Genomic DNA, 17,335 nt, shown 5'->3' with positions numbered 1-17,335 from the left:
GGGTGTCGGAGGTGGGGGGGTGGTGTTGGAGGCGGGGGAGTGGGTGTCGGAGGTGGGGGGGTGGGTGTCGGAGGTGGGGGGGTGGTGTTGGAGGCGGGGGAGTGGGTGTCGGAGGTGGGGGGGGTGTCGGAGGTGGTGGGGTGGTGTTGGAGGCAGGGGAGTGGGTGTCGGAGGTGGGGGCTGGGGGTGTCAGAGGTGGGGGAGTGGGTGTTGGAGGTGGGGGGAGTGGGTGTCGGAGGTGGGGGCTGGGGGTGTCAGAGGTGGGGGGTGGGTGTCGGAGGTGGGGGAAGTGGGTGTCGGAGGTGGGGGCTGGGGGTGTCAGAGGTGGGGGAGTGGGTGTTGGAGGTGGGGGGAGTGGGTGTCGGAGGTGGGGGCTGGGGGTGTCAGAGGTGGGGGAGTGGGTGTTGGAGGTGGGGGGAGTGGGTGTCGGAGGTGGGGGCTGGGGGTGTCAGAGGTGGGGGGTGGGTGTCGGAGGTGGGGGAAGTGGGTGTCGGAGGTGGGGGCTGGGGGTGTCAGAGGTGGGGGGTGGGTGTCGGAGGTGGGGGAAGTGGGTGTCGGAGGTGGGGGGAGTGGGTGTCGGAGGTGGGGGCTGGGGGTGTCAGAGGTGGGGGGTGGGTGTCGGAGGTGGGGGAAGTGGGTGTCGGAGGTGGGGGCTGGGGGTGTCAGAGGTGGGGGGTGGGTGTCGGAGGTGGGGGAAGTGGGTGTCGGAGGTGGGGGCTGGGGGTGTCAGAGGTGGGGGGTGGGTGTCGGAGGTGGGGGGTGGGTGTCGGAGGTGGGGGAAGTGGGTGTCGGAGGTGGGGGAAGTGGGTGTCGGAGGTGGGGGCTGGGGGTGGAGAGTACCACATTCTAAGATCCATGTGCAGGACTGTCCCCCAGCATCACCCACTGGCACCAAAACTCGACGAAAGATCTCTCAGCTCCACACCCTGCACTGAGCTGGTAACCTTCATTCCCTACGCTGATTGCTTTGCCATTTGCAAACACGTATTAAAGAGAACATTTTGTTTCTATGGCAACATTGGGTTATTCTTTGAGTCCTTCAGATGTTTTTGCCTGTGTGAACTTTCCACTCCATCTCATGCTTTACCCTGAGCTACACGCTGACCTTGAGCAGCTGTTCATCAATACAACTTGCAACTCCTTCAGAAATATCAATGACAGACACATTTGCTCCTTGTAACAGTCGCCTGTGTGTCTCCGCTCGCTTGGTTTTAAGTGGTTTCATCAATGCAGTGAGCAGCAGGTTCCCAGCAGACCCTGTAATCAATTTGTGACAGTTCTTCTCTCCATGTTGAAGGGAGCAGGGACTGGTCTGGATCCTGGTTTCGGTGTGTCTGTGACTGATCTTAGTGGTGTCACCTGTAGGGTGGGCTGTGCTGAGGGAATGTGACACACTGACCAGTTTCTGAGTATACCACAGCGCCTCTGGGATGGTTTTAGATTACAATTCAGAAAGGTCAAGGCCTCGTTCATCAACAAAGTGACCCGAATACTATCCCATCATTGCGAGTATCCAGTCCCCGGTGGGTTGACAGGGATAAATACACCTGGCCAGTTCAGCTCCCATCACTGCCTGGAATAAACCTTCTCCACGGTCACCCTTAACCAGCAGCCAGTCCTCAGGCGGAACTTGGGTGGAGTGGGAGGGGACAAGGGCAGGAGAGACACCCCCTCACAATCCACTCAAGGCCAATCAGTCCAGACTGGACATTGGCTGGACATTGGCTGGACATTGGCTGGACATTGGCTGGACATTGGCCAGGCTGGATGTTGGAAAACAGCAGCAGGTTTCACCAGGAAATGGAGAGCAGGCAGAGGAGTGGGGTAGGGATAAGGGCAGCAGGTTTCAGGTGAGGGGGTAGGGATGGGGTGAGGGGGGTGAGGCGGTTAGGGAGCAGGTGGGTGAGGGGGTGAGGGAGGGAGGAGGTGGGTGATGGGTAGATGAGAGGGTGGGGGAGGAGGTGAGGGGTTGGGTGAGGGAGTGTGGAGGAAGTGGGAGAGGGGGTGGGGAGGTATGTGACGAGGTGGGGAGGAGGTGGGAGGGGGATGAGGTGGAGATGAGGGGTGGAGAGGGGATGAAGGGGTGGGGAGGGCTAAGGGGGTAGGGGAAAGGGTGACAGAGGAGGGAAGTGGGTGGGGAATGGGGTGGAGGGGTGAGGGGGTGAAGGAGGAGAGGGTTGAGGAGGTGAGGAGGTGGGGAAGGGGTGAGGGGTTGGGGGAGGAGGTGAGGGGGTGAGGGGGGGAGGAGGTGGACGATGGGTGAGGGAGAAGGTGGGTGAGGGGGTGAGGGTGGAGGTGGATAAGAGGGTCAAGGCAGTGCTTTCAGGAGATGCAATGATCAAGAATAGCAGCTGCAGCCTGTGGTGGGGCTGGTGGGGGAAATGAAAGAAAAGGCGCCTGCTGCCTGTGCTGAACTGCTGTCGAGAGCTGGTAACACTAACAGGAGTGAGGGTGAAGCAACCTTCTGTCTCCCTCCTCCCTGAGACTGCTGCTACTCCCGGAGAACTCCTGCCCCACCTTCCCCAGCCTTCCAGGAGAGACATTCTCTCCTTGTTCAGGGACCATGTTGTGGAGACTCCAAACCCAGGGCCTGATTTCAAACACAGTGTCACATCAAGACAAAGACATCAAGGTCATTGTGGACAGGCAGGGGACAGTCGGATAGCAGTGACAATCCGTGGAGCCGGATACCAGACTGGGATCAATGGGAAACATTGGTAAAATTCCAAGGAGACTGAAGTTAAGCCTAATGACCGTGATTTGACCCTGATAGAAACTCTCAGAAGCTTGCACAGGAAAGCTGCTTCTGAGTACTTCAATGGACAGTCATTACAATCCAGGGCACAGTATAACTCAACGCACGGTGACAGGGAGGAGTCAAACACAAACATTTATTTTTCCGTCCCTCCTGATTTGCCTCCAATTTGTTTTCTCTTTCTCCTGTTAGTGACATATGACGTGCTGAGTTTGATTGGAGATCTTCAGCCTATTTAACTCTAAAAGGCATTTGAATTTATCTCACATTCTGGTCCCTGTATATTGTTAAGTACATTGCCCTTCCATTTAATGAGGTGATGTGACCCCTATTCTATTATAAAGCTGATGAAGTTGAGGTAATTTGGTTCGGATCAAAGTTGAAAGTTGGGTCCATGTGTCCAATTGGCTTGATGTGTTTTGGTTATTAATCAGGAGCAGGAATATCCAACCTAGCAGTGTGCTGGTGGCCAACGGCCCCAAATGGATCAGTTTCTGTCAGCAACTGCTTTGGGAGTCTGATGTGGTGAAACTCTATCCAATCTCCCCCGGTGCTGGGATTGGACACTCCACTATCAATCCATTTCTACTGTGTTTGCTATCACACAACGGGAACCAACATGATCATTGCAGAAACTGACAACAACAAACACTGAAAATGTATTGGATGCTGTTTTCGAAGCTACATCTCTCAAGGTATTTGATATGCTCCACCACACACCGAGCAATATCTGAGCACCTGCACGGTGTGTGCCTGCTGTCTGACAGCCTGCTTGTGGAATCAGTTCTGAATTATTGTCTGTGAATGGTTTGGGATTCCTGCTGGGTTAAACATCTTACATCAACTGTAACAGATTTCTCTTTCCTGAACACTGTTCATTATATAAACTAAGCAGAAATGCCATTGGATTTAACATCACTGAGATAATCAGGGCAGACATGAGACCTAATTAGGTACTGAAAACAATAAATGCTGGAGATCACAGCAGGTCAGGCAACATCCACGGAGAGAGAGCAAGCTAATGTTTTGAGTCGAGATGACTCTTCATCAGAGCTGATATGAAGTGTCCAGGAGACAACATTTACACTGTAATTTGGTTGGGGGTGGGGGGGCAGGATGGGGTGGATTGGGAGGTGGGGTGCTGCTGGAAAAACGATGCTGATAGATTAAGTGATCGGACTGTGAGGATGGCAGAACAATGGACATGATAACAAGCTAAAAGAAAGGGAAGGAATGGGAGTGGGTCCACAATGGAAGGGTGTTTACCTCCAGATGAAGTCCAGCAGGCTGTAAAGTTGTGATGTTGTTCCTCCAGTTTGTGCTGGGATTTGCTGGAACACTGTAGCATGCCTGAGACAGACACGTGGGTGTGTGAGCAGGACGCTGTGTTAAAATGACCGGCTACAGGAAGGTCAGGGTCATACTTGCACACAGACCGGAGGTGTTCCCCAAAGCAGTTACCCAGTCTGTGTTTGGTCTCTCCAATGTAGAGGAGGCCACATTGGGTGCAGTGAATACAATACACCAGATTGGAGGAGGTACAGGGAAAAGCCTGTTTCGGCCCCTGGGTGGTGAGCAGGGGGGAGGGGAGGGGGCAGGTGTTACACCTTCTGCAGTTACACGGGAAGGTGCTGTGGGAAGGGGAGGGGGTGTTGGTGGTTAGGAATGGACCGGGTGTCCTGGAGAGAATGGTCCCTGTGCAATGCAGACACGGGGGAGTGAGGGGAAGGTGTGTTTGGTGGATTTGTGTAAAATGGTGGAGGATGATCCTTTGAACGCGGAGGATGGTGGATGGAAAGTGAGGATAAGGGGAAGCTGATTGTGCTGTAGTGATGGGCAGCGCCAAGGGCAGAAGCACGGGTGATGGGGTGGGAGTGATTGAGGGCCCTGCCAACCACAGTGGGAGAGAAACCACAGTTATGGAAGAAGCAAGCCATGTCAGCAATGCTGTTTCGAAGGTGACATCATCCAAACAGATACAACGTAGGCAAAGGAACTGGGAGAATGGGATGGAGTCCTTGCAGGAGATGGGGTGTGAAGAGACATGGGGTGTGAAGAGCTGGAGTGAAGGTAGTTCTGGGAGTCAGTGGCTTTGTAGCAGATGGATGTGGACACTTGAGTCTGTTCTCATTGGAAAGCAGAATGCTTAGAGGGGATTTAATCAAGATATTTATTCCCGAAATGGAGAGAGAGAGATCCAGGAAAGGAAGGGAACTGTTGGAAATGGAGAATGTGAAAGTTAGAGAGGAGTGGAAATTGGAGGCACAATGAATGATGTTTTCAAGGTCCTGGCAGGAACATGAAGTGGCACCAAAGCAGTCATTAATTAACCGAGTAAAGAGCTGTGGGAGGGGGCCAGTGTAAGACTGGAACAAGGATTGTTCCACATACCCCATAATGAGGAGGCATTACTGGGACCCACGGGGGTGTCCACAGCCACTCCTTTGACTTGGCAGAACTGAGAAGAATTACATGAGAAGTTGTTCAATGAAAGAACGAGGTCAGCCCGGCAGAGGAGGCTGTTGGTGGATGGGGAGTGTTCAGGTCTCTGGTCAAGGAAGAAGTATTTCCCCTGTACCTCCTCCAATCAATGCACCCAGTGTGGTCTATTCTACATTCGAGAAATCAAACGCAGACTGAGTGATCATTTTGTGGAATATAGAACATAGAACAATACAGCCCAGAACAGACCCTTCAGCCCTCAATGTTGAGCCGACCTGTGAACTAATCCAAGCCCATCCCCCTACACTACCCCATCATCATCCATGTGCTTATCCAAGGACTGTTTGAATGCCCCTAACGTGGCTGAGTTAACTACATTGGCAGGCAGGGCATTCCATGCCCTTACCACTCTCTGGGTAAAGAACCTGCCTCTGACACCTGTCTTAAATCTATCATCCCTTCATTTGTAGTTATGCCCCCTTGTACAATCAGATGTCAACATCTTAGGAAAAAGACTCTCACTGTCCACCCTATCTAATCCTCTGATCATTTTGTATGTCTCTTTTAAATCCCCCCTTAGCCTTCTTCTTTCCAATGAGAGCAGACGCAATTCCCTCAGCTTTTCCTCATAAGACCTTCCCTCCAGACCAGGCAACATCCTGGTAAATCTCCTCTGCACCTTTTCCAATGCTTCCACATCCTTCCTGTAATGGGGCGACCAGAACAGTACACAATATTCCAAGTGGAGCTGCATTAATGTTTTCTACAGTTGCAGCATGACATCGCGGCCCAGAACTCAATCCCTCTACAAATAAAACCTAACACACTGTATACCTTCTTAACAGCAATATCAATCTGGGTGGTAACTTCCAGGCATCTATGTACGTGGACTCTAAGATCCCTCTGCACATCCACACTACCAGGAATCTTCCCATTGACCCAGTACTCTGCCTTCCTGTTATTCTTGCCAAAGTGCATCACCTCACATTTATCAGCATTGAACTCCATTTGCCATCTCTCAGTGTAATTTTGCAGTTTATCCAAGTCCCCCATAACCTGTAATATTCTGGTCTCTTTCCTATCGGAAAGATGTTGTGAAACTTGAAAGGGTTCAGAAAAGATTTACAAAGGTGTTGCCAGGGTTGGAGGATTTGAGCTACAGGAAGAGGCTGAACAAGCTGGTACTGTTTTCCCTGGAGTGTCAGAGGCTGAGGGGTGACTTTATAGAGATTTACAAATTTATGAGGGACATGGGTAGGCGAGTCCAGAACTACAGGGCATACGGTTAGGGTGAGAGGGGAAGATATAAAAGAGAACTAAGGGGCAACCTTTTCACACAGAAGGTGGTACATGTATGGAATGAGCTGCCAGAGGAAGTGGTAGAGGCTGGTACAATTGCAACATTTAAGAGGCATTTGGATGGGTATATGAATAGGAAGGGTTTGGAGGGATATGGCCCAGGTGCTGGCAGGTGGGACTAGATTGGGTTGGGATATCTGGTCAGCATGGACGGGTTGGACCGAAGGGTCTGTTTCCGTACTATACATTTCTATGACTCTATTCTTCTACACTGTCCACTACTCCACCAACTTTAGTGTCATCCATAAACTTACTAATCCATCCACCTCTGCCTCCGTCCAAGTCAATTATGAAATGATAAACAGCAGTGGTTCCAAAACAGATCCTTGTGGCACACCACTAGTAACTGGACTTCAGGCTGAATATTCTCCATCAATCACCACTCGCTGCCTCCTTTCAGAAAGCCAGTTTCTGATCCAAACTGCTAAATCACCCTCAATTCTATGTCTCTGCATTTTCTCCATCAGCCTACCATGTGGAACCTTATCAAAGGCTTTACTGAAGTCCATGTATATCACGTCAACATCTGCATGCTTGGTCACCTTCTCAAAAAACTCAATGAGGTTTGTGAGACACAACCTGCCCTTGACAAAACCATGCTGACTATCTGCAATCAAATTGTTGCTTGCTAGACGATTATAAATCTTATCTCTTATAATCCTTTCCAAAACCTTTCCTATAATAGAAGTAAGGCTCACTGGTCTATAATTACCTGGGTCATCTCTACTGCCCTTCTTGAACAAGGGCACAACATTTGCAATTCTCCAGTCCTCTGGTACTAAAGCTGGAGACAATGATGACTCAAAGATCAAGGCCAAAAGCTCTGCTATCTCCTCCCGAGCTTCCTAGAGAATCTTTGGATAAATCCCATCCGTCCCAGGGGACTTGTCTACTTTCACTCCTTCGAGAATTAATAACACCTCCTCCTTACTAACCTTAATCCTTTAAAGTCTAATAGCCTGTATCTCAGCCTTCCCCTCTACAATACTCTCCTTTTCCTGAGTGAAAACTGATGAGAAATATTCATTTTGCACCTCTCTAATCTCCACAGGGTCCACACACAACTCCCCACTTCTGTCTTTGACTGGCCTATTCCTACTCTAATCATCCTTTTATTCCTCACATACCTATAGAAAGCTTTAGGGTTCTCCTTTATTCTATTTGCTGAAGACTGTTCGTGTCCTCTCTTTGCTCTTCTTAACTCTCTCTTTAAATCCTTCCTAGCTGATCCGTAACTCTCCATCGCCTCACCTGAACCATCTCATCTCAATGTCACATAGCCTCCCTCTTCTGCTGAACAAGAGATGCAATTTCTGTAGTAAAGCACAGTTCCCTTACCTTATCACTTCCTCCCTGCCTGACAGGGACATACCTATCAAGGACACATAATATCTGTTCTTTAAACCAGCTCCACATGTTGATTGTCCCTATCACCTGCATTTTACTACCCCATTGTATGCCTCCCAAGTCTTCCCTAGTCGCATTATATGTGCACTCCAGTCTGTGTGCATGCAGGACCCTGACCTTCCTGTAGCTGGTCATTTTAACACAGTGTCCTGCCTACATGCCCCACGTGTCTGTCCTCGGCATGCTGCAGTGTTTCAGTGAATCACAGCGCAAACTGGAGGAACAGCACCTCATCTTCAGATTGGGCACTTTACAGCCTTCTGGACTTCACATTAAGTTCAACACCCTCAGATTGTGAACCATTTCTTCCCTTCCCTTTAGCTATTGTCATGTCTGCCCCTCCCCCATCCCAGTTACTATCCTTTCCAGTCTGGCAGTTAGACACACCATGGTTCCGCCATTCTCACAGTCCGCTCAATTAACCTCAGCTGTTGGCATCTTTTCTCCACCAGCACCCTACACCCACTACCCCCAACCACCCTACACCCACTACCCCCAACCACCCTACACCCACTACCCCCAACTACCCTACACCCACTACCCCCAACCACCCTACACCCACTACCCCCAACTACCCTACACCACTACCCCCAACCACCCTACACCCACTACCCCCAACCACCCTACACCCACTACCCCCCTACCCCCAACCACCCTACACCCACTACCCCCAACCACCCTACACCCACTACCCCCAACCACTCTACACCCACTACCCCCAACCACTCTACACCCACTACCCCAACCACTCTACACCCACTACCCCCAACCACCCTACACCCACTACCCCCAACCACCCTACACCCACTACCCCCAACTACCCTACACCCACTACCCCCAACCACCCTACACCCACTACCCCCAACCACCCTACACCCACTACCCCCAACTACCCTACACCCACTACCCCCAACCACCCTACACCCACTACCCCCAACCAACCTACACCCACTACCCCCAACCAACCTACACCCACTACCCCCAACCACCCTTCCCCCACACAGTCATACACATACACACACACACACAAACACACACAAAAACACATAAATGCTGCCCCCTCCACCCCTCACATCAGCTCTGATGAAGAGTCATTTTGACTCGAAATGTTACCTTGCTCTGTCTCCATGGATGCTGCCTGACCCACTGTGATCTCCAGCATTTGTTGTTTCCAGTACAGATTCCAGTATCTGCAGTCATTTGCATCTAATGAGGTACCTCCGAAAAGTTTCAGATTTTATGAATAACAAAGGGAAATCCATTTCTCCAATAAAAAGAAGCTGTATAAAAGTGTTTGCTGGATCAGCTGGCTCCTCACTCTGAAATAATCACACAATAAACAATCTGGCAGCTTGCCTTCCACAATCACAGCCAATATTTGAAGGCTGTAGCCTGCTCACAATGATACGCCTGTGCCATGGTAACCATCTACTCTCTGCAGTGTGAGATACAGGAACTGGGAACTGCTTCAGGATGGAATGTGACACATTTGTTCTGTTGCTGATGTTTGGTCTAGAGCCTCTGGGACCTACCCCATGAGCTGGGGCCTTAGGGGTAAAAATTAACAGGCACCAGCTCAGGCTCTGGCCTTCCGGTCTGGACTGAGCTCAGCTCTCTGTATTGATGAGGAATACAGTACTTGTATTGTCGAGGTGTATGGGTATTTCCCTTCCCTCCCCTCAGTGCACCCTTCAAAACTGCTTTGACATAAAACACTTTGACATGTTCTGAGGTGAGTGTTAAGAAAATGGAAGTTCCTTCTTTTTTAACATCATAACAGGTATGTCACCTTAAACCTCGTCTACCCTGTCAGGTTAGAGTGATGATGTTATGCAACCTAGCCAAGCTTAAATACTTAAATCCACCCCATAAATTAAATAGAATAGATTCTGAGGACTGGAAAATGTAATGGGTTTCAATTCTTTTTTCCACTGGAAACGATTAGGGGGCGGCAGGGTGGCTCAGTGGTTAGCTCTGCTGCCTCACAGTGTCAGGGATCCGGGTTCAATTCCCGCCTCAGGCAACTGTCTGTGTGGAGTTTGCATATTCTCCCCATGTCTGTGTGGGTTTCCTCTGCGTGCTCTGGTTTCCTCCCACAGTCCAAAAATGTGCAGATTAGGTGAATTGGCCTTGCTAAATTGCCCGCAATGTTAGGTGGATTAGTCAGGGGTAAACGTAGGGGGGTGAGTTTCTGTTTGGAGGGTCGGTGTGGACTTGTTGGGCCGAAGGGCCTGTTTCCATGCTGTAGGTAATCTAATCTAATTCCTGGACACTATCATGTGACCATGTTGATACAGAGTGAGTGAAAAGCACAAATAGCAGGATGCTCAGACTGAAAAGACACACTGCGTTGGTGTCTACAACGCTCCACGTTGGTGCTGCTGTTGGATTTGCTGTTTACACAAAGACTTTGAACTTAATGTTTGAAGAGTATTGCTAATTGTAATGAAGACAGTGAAAGACTAATACACTCTGATGCAGTTCCTTTTTGTTGTCATCAGCCATCACTCACTAATGAGTCTGATTGGCCACCACAGAAATTCTGTCTCTCAGCTCCTGGCTCCTTGTGTGGCTGATGAGCCTCGTGTTTGTGCTTCTAGGATGTGAGAGTGGTCCTTGACCTTGAGATCATTGGTGTTCCTTTCTCTGGTTCCTTTTGCATACTCCCTCGTGTCAATGGACGTTCTCAACGAACCATGTCCCATCATGCAGCAGCTTCTTCCAAGTCAGTTTCTTCTGAACCAGGGTCTCCCATGGGTTTACGTCGATGTTTCATTTCTTGAGGGAAGCTTTCAGAGAGTCTTTGAAACCCTTCCTCTCTCCTCCTCTCATTCTAGTGCCTCCCTCAAGCTGAGTGAAGATAATTTGCTTTGGTAGATGGAACTTCCTAAGCACCTGGTTGGCCAACAGAGTTGATTTCAGAAGCTCGTGGCCTTGATACTGGTTCTGTTAGCTGCCTTTATGACACTGATGTTAGTCCACCTGTCCTCCCAGCTAATGCAGAGATTCCATCTCAAACAGCATTGATGATACTTCTCAAGGGTTTCAAGGTGATGTCTACACATAGTCTATGTTTCATAGAAGGGTCAGAAGGATGACTGCCTTATACACAAGGAGACAGTGATTACAAAAACCTCACTTAATCTGGGTCACTCACATCAAAACTGGGTGGAGAATGGACATTAAACTGTGACACTGCCAGAACTAAGGCAGAAACAAAGTGGATTTTCAGTTTGAAATTGGAGGTTTTAAGCAAAGTTATTACAGCAATGGTTTAGATATGTTGTATACTCACCAGCAGATTACAAAAGATGCAGGGCGAAAGTCTTTACCTAAAAATCTTGACAGTTTTAAGAAAACAGTGTTTTCTCACTGGATCTGAAGTTTAAGGAAAAAAGTTGTTTGGAAGATAATGAAAGATAACAGAATTGGTTGGTGAAATTATACAAAATGGCACAAACATAACTGCAAAATGACTCAAAGATGAGATTAACAAAAGGATCTTCACAGAGAGGGTGACCAGAGTGTTGGAGGAGACAATTCTTGAAAAGGCAGAGTACTAAAGACCAAGAGGAATGAGTTGACAACCCAGGAATGCCTCTGGAGGAAATATCAGTGCAGTCTTAACAAATAATGTGCCTCAAGCCCATCCTGCCAACCTACGGTCAGCTGGGAGAGTTGGCCAGTTTTCACAGTGAATAAGGGGACAACCAAACCAAAGTCTCGGCGAAAAATTCACCCCCTCCCCCATTATCCCCACCCTGGTCTCAGTGTCACAAGAAAACAAAGTTATTACTAAAGGCAAGCCGGATCCTAATGTGTCAGATGCTGTCAGTGTTAAAATATTCTGTGGCTCAAAAATAACATCACCTCTTTACGGCCATGACCATTTTAACACTTGGTGCAAGTACAGCAGTTATAGAATTGAGAAATTAAATATACTCCATATGCTATCTTATTTATATTGAGTAATGCCAACTGATTGAAATAGTGACAAAATATGAATTCTGATAAGATTGTCAGAAATGGACGCATAGAATAACATTCGGAGTTACAACCCCAGCTGGTGTTATCACTGCACGAGTCAGGCCTCAGACTGAAACATGGCTTCATAACTATAGTTTGTTCTGTTCTGCTTTGAATGAAGTCGTCTTTCACTGAAATGTAAGCAGCTAATGCTGCTTAAACAATAAACCAGGAGTTGATTAACAATAGAAATTAAGGTAAAATTTAATAAACTAAATATTCTACTTATAATTCAAAAGATTTTAAATGCATAATAAAAATACAATCCCAATAATCATAAAAATTTATAAATTGAAATGAAAAATGTCAGCTCTTATATCATGATAAAACACACACTTAGGGTAAAGTTCCCAAAAACACAACTTGCATAGAATACCAAAACACAATTGATATAGTATTCACACCAGAATCACTGTCTCTCATGTTTCACTAGGTTTAAGTCATTTTTAATTTAATATTTATGACTGGACTTAAAGGGTTGCTCCTTCTTGCAGTACTACATCTCTTACTTCAAGTAACCTCTTCAAGGTTTAATCCTAACACTCTGGCCTGGTCCTAACATTGACTCTTTACTTCAAGGCAATCTAGTTTCTCTGTATCACTCCTTCTCAGGAGCACCAGTCTATACAACCATCTTATTCATGGACTTCACAGTAGTGTTCAAAACTAAAGTAAAACTTAAAAAAATAATCTTTATCTAAGCTATTGTGTTTCCCTTAAGCTTAACAAAAAATGTTCCTGGACTTTATCTTGTTCGTTCATAAAGCCCTACCATTGTGCATAAAAATTCATAAATTCTCAAGCCAGGCTGCAGAAACCCAATATTGAAATAAACCACCATAGCTGCAGAAACATTTACAAATTAATTATTAACTTCAAAAACACAGTAAGACACATGTCTCTCACTAAGCAAGAACTGAAGAACCAAACTTGCACAAAACGATCTTAAGGTAAATATATAAATCCCAAAGTTTATGTCAGATGAGAAATAATAATTCCCCCGTATCATGGCAGGAGTTTTGGATTATTCTTCATTTAAGTTTGTTTGTCTGAAGTCCTCTGAAGCAAAGCAGCAAAATTTTATAATTCTCTCGATGGGTCAAAGAGTCAAAGAATAAGGCTTTGTTTTGTTTTGTTTTACAAGGTACTTCTGTGGAATAGAATAAAAAGTTGCTTTTAATTAGCGGAAATTAATGGTAATGTTAACTATTGCCTCCTCCTGCAATTCCTGCTGTCAACATTCACAGACAAGTTACATTCTCGATGACACCTTTACCTAATCAGTTAATGGGCAGTAGTTCACTTGTACTTGAGACATAAAAACTTTGCCCCTGTAGCTACCAACCAAGCTGATTATGTTCACAGAGTCATTAGGACTTCCCTGATGTAATCACACACATGGAGAGAGAAAATAAGGCTGTGGTGTCTGAGTGAGATGGTGCAGCATTTACGACTGGATAACATGCTGGGACATTTTGGTCAATTCTGTTCAGGCCTCTCACCAGTAGAACACTGGGCATCACCCATTCACATCGGCCCTCTGTGTGAAGCTGCAGTTGTGTCAGGAACCTGACTAAGACGGTGAGGACATTGCACTACTGGTGAGAGATTTTTACCCATTAATTCTGGTGTCTGAATGTCGTTTGGAGGGATTTGAGCCATGCACCCAGGTAGGACCAGTTTAGTTTGGGAACATGGTCAACATGTTTCTGTGCTGTCTACTCTACAACTCTATGTCCTGGTATTAATGCAAGGCACAGTTCAAGACTGAATCAGATGTTACTCTGTGGAAGAGATTTCTGCAAAGCTGGCAGTGTGTGATTGAATCAGCCCTGAGATAAACCGACTGGGCAGGTATCAGGAAGGAATAACTGAAACCTCTCCTGTGTGTGTGTGTGAGTAGCTCCAGGTCACGTGGGTTGGGAAAATCCCAGAATCACTCTTGTGTTCTAGTGATTTATCTGCTCCTGTCCAGTAGCTACTCTCTAGAGGAGGGGAGAATCTGTGAGGTGTTGCTCAGGGACCGTGTGGGCTTAGGGATTTAGGATGAGGATGACCCTGGGCTCAGCTGAGAATCAAGGCAGATCTCAGGGTGACCAATCACCTAGGAACAGTATCTAAGAACTGCTGTCCCCTTGGAGACTTATTCATGTGTGAGTGTGAATTCTCTGGACAGCAGGAATGAAAACCAATCTCTCAGAAAGGAATACTCTATTGAGGTTGGTTTGAGAATGACAGCTAATAATCATGGGTAATAATTGGGCGGCACGGTGGCACAGTGGTTAGCACTGCTGCCTCACAGCGCCAGGGACCTGGGTTCAATTCCCGCCTCAGGCGACTGACTGTGTGGAGTTTGCACGTTCTCCCTGTGTCAGCGTGGGTTTCCTCCGGGTGCTCCGGTTTCCTCCCACAGTCCAAAGATTGCGGGTCAGGTGAATTGGCCATGCTAAATTGCCCGTAGTGTTAGGTAAGGGGTATATATAGGGGTATGGGTTGGTTGCGCTTCGGCGGGTCGATGTGGACTTGTTGGGCCGAAGGGCCTGTTTCCACACTGTAAGTAATCTAATCTAGCTGAGTAAAACTAAGGTACTAATATTGTGTAAGTAAGTTAGTACATGACAGGGTAAGATAAACTCCACCAATCACAATACAAAGTCCTGTTCCAGGGAGGAGCTAGCTAGGTGATCATGGCTGGGAGGGGCAGTGTGGAGGTACCAGCCAGTCTCCGGGAGCTGCTAGCCGTCTTCATTCAGCTCTCTCCACAAATTCCCCATTCAAGGAGAATCCAAACATCTTCATCGACAGTGAAAAGGCATGCTCTCAACCACCAAATGGAGGATGGTATCAGTGTACAAAAAAACATTGTCACATCAGCAACAAATTAAACAATGGGACTGAAAGGAAGAGCAAGAAAAAACAGCTCACGGAACCCTGGGGCCAGTCTGGGGCTGGAGGACTGTGCTTCCCTCATCTCTTTCACTTTCCCGCACCCTCATTACGCATGTCTTGCCTGTCAGTGCATGTGCAGAGGGCGAGGGATTAGCAATTTATATTTTCTAAATGTATTTGTTAAAAACAATTTGTTTGCAATAAGCATTTTTTAAAAGAATTCATTCATGGGACGAGGGCATTGCTGGCTAGACCAACATTTAACAAGAAGGCAGCTCTCTCTCACCTTCGCAAGGACACCTAGAGATGGGCAGTAAGTACTGGCCCAGCCAGCAATACTCACATCTTAGAAATGAATAAACATAAGGTACCAATTGGTGGTTGAATATGATTTTCTGAAAAAGCCAAGGGCCTATTAATTAGTTATGAAGCAGTTTGAATTCTCTGATCTATGTTTTTGCTCAGTGCAGTGCCTAAGGTGTCTCTTTGCTTCTATTTATCATCATATTGGAAGTAAATTTGGGATGTCCGCAGATTCACATCAGCCTTGTTATGTTGTTTCCACCATTAATGAGCCTGAAGAACTTGAGTTTAGCAGATATTCCCCAGAGAGTGTTTATTGTGATAGAGGATTAAATGCCAGGAATGTTAACCCAAACAAGACAACGTTTAAAGTTGCAGGTTTAATTAATCCGGGACTAGGTCTTATTATGAAAACAGATTAGTCCTTTTTTAATTAATGAAGATGTTGGGAAATGTGTAACCAGCAGGTGCCAACTGGCTGTCCTTCAGCCACTTAACACATATCATTCTCTAAATACCCCAAACTCCTGAAGACCTGTCTGAGCAAAGACATCTTGAATAATGACCCTATGGTCAGGGTGAGCTGTCTGGAATACAGCCCTGGAGTTGGGGGTTTCTGACGAATCACCAATTGCAAAACAACAATTTCCCAAACCAGCAAACCTTTGTAACTTCCAGCCACAGAGATGAGATAGGGCAGGGTATAAGGGTGAAGGGTACGGCCAGAAAGGTAGGCATTAACATCAGATAATTCAGATCATCCTACATGATGTGAATCCTCTCACGTGTCTCACTTGAACATATCACAGCAGTGCCTGGACAATCACATTTACCAATGCTGCCCCATGCCAATGTCACGGTACCAATGGGAACTGCCAGTAATCAATCCATAATGGATAAACTCTACACTCCCTGGAGACAATCCTAAAACCATGAGATATCATTAACAATCTGAACAGAGGCCACAATCGGAACTTAACTTCAAACTTTCACAGAGACAATGCCCTCATTTTTCTGAAACCTTCGAATTTATTGTAAATAGCACAGGGGGTCTGGGAATACGGTTAGCTGCATGGATAGGAATGTGTTTGGAGAATGAAGTGATTACTCAACATTCAAATGCTGTATTTTTATATCACATTCCCAGGCCCGTAACTTCCTGTCCACTAATTATTTGCCTTCCAGCGTTCCTGAGTTAATTAATTTTAGGTCTTATTTCGAAGCCAGAGAAAATCTAATTGGTTGTGTTAATAGTTAAGACAAAACCTTAAGGGCATAACAGAGGCTATTTGCTGACTTTTTGTGGAAGCTATCCAGTTTATTCCAGACCCAGTTCCTACCAAAGCCCTGTCGTTAGCGATATTTCCTAGAGTCCCCACAATCTGGAAATAGGCCATTCACCCCATCAAGTCCACACTAATCTTCCAGAGAGAATCCCACCTGATCCCTGTCACCCTGCGTTTCCCATTGCTAATCCACCTAACCTGCATATCCCTGAACACTATGGGCAATTTAGCGTGGCCAATTCACCTAACCTGCACATCTTTAAATTATGGGAGGAAACCCACACAGACACGGGGAGGATGTACAAACCCCACACAGACAGTCACCTGAGGCTAGAGTCACCTGTGTCCATAGCATTGTGAGGCAGCAGTACTAACCACTGAGCCACCATGCCACCACTGAATTCACAGTTTTTGATTAAACCCTGAGTGGGTTTTGTCAAGTTTTGAGTTGCCAACAGTCTTAATTCTAACATACCCCTTACTGAAGCCCCAGATCATCAACAAAAGCACAAGTCTGTCCTCATTTGATACCCACTCACTCTCGGACCTATCATAGGAACTAGTCCAACCTTCCTGCAGGCTAATACAGTCAACACAACTCTGTATCTCAGGTGGAGGGAAAGGAAGAAACCAGTCAAGTAATTGTAGTTGGGACTATCCATCATTCAGCTGAGTGGAAGGGGGAAGTCAGGAGCCAGGAAACAGACTGTTGGAGTGCCCATGTTAAAGGGAAAGGGACCATCATGTAGGTGGAAGACATGCACTCATTGGGTAAGTGCCCTTTGTTGATATCCAGGACAGAGGAGAGGGGCTGATGTGGTGACCAGTGCCGACTTTTTACCTGCAATAACTGAAAGAGAAGTAATTG

This window comes from Hemiscyllium ocellatum, chromosome 37 (genome assembly GCF_020745735.1).
Source record: "Hemiscyllium ocellatum isolate sHemOce1 chromosome 37, sHemOce1.pat.X.cur, whole genome shotgun sequence".
Classification (NCBI taxonomy): domain Eukaryota; kingdom Metazoa; phylum Chordata; class Chondrichthyes; order Orectolobiformes; family Hemiscylliidae; genus Hemiscyllium; species Hemiscyllium ocellatum.
This window is presented reverse-complemented; position numbering follows the sequence as displayed.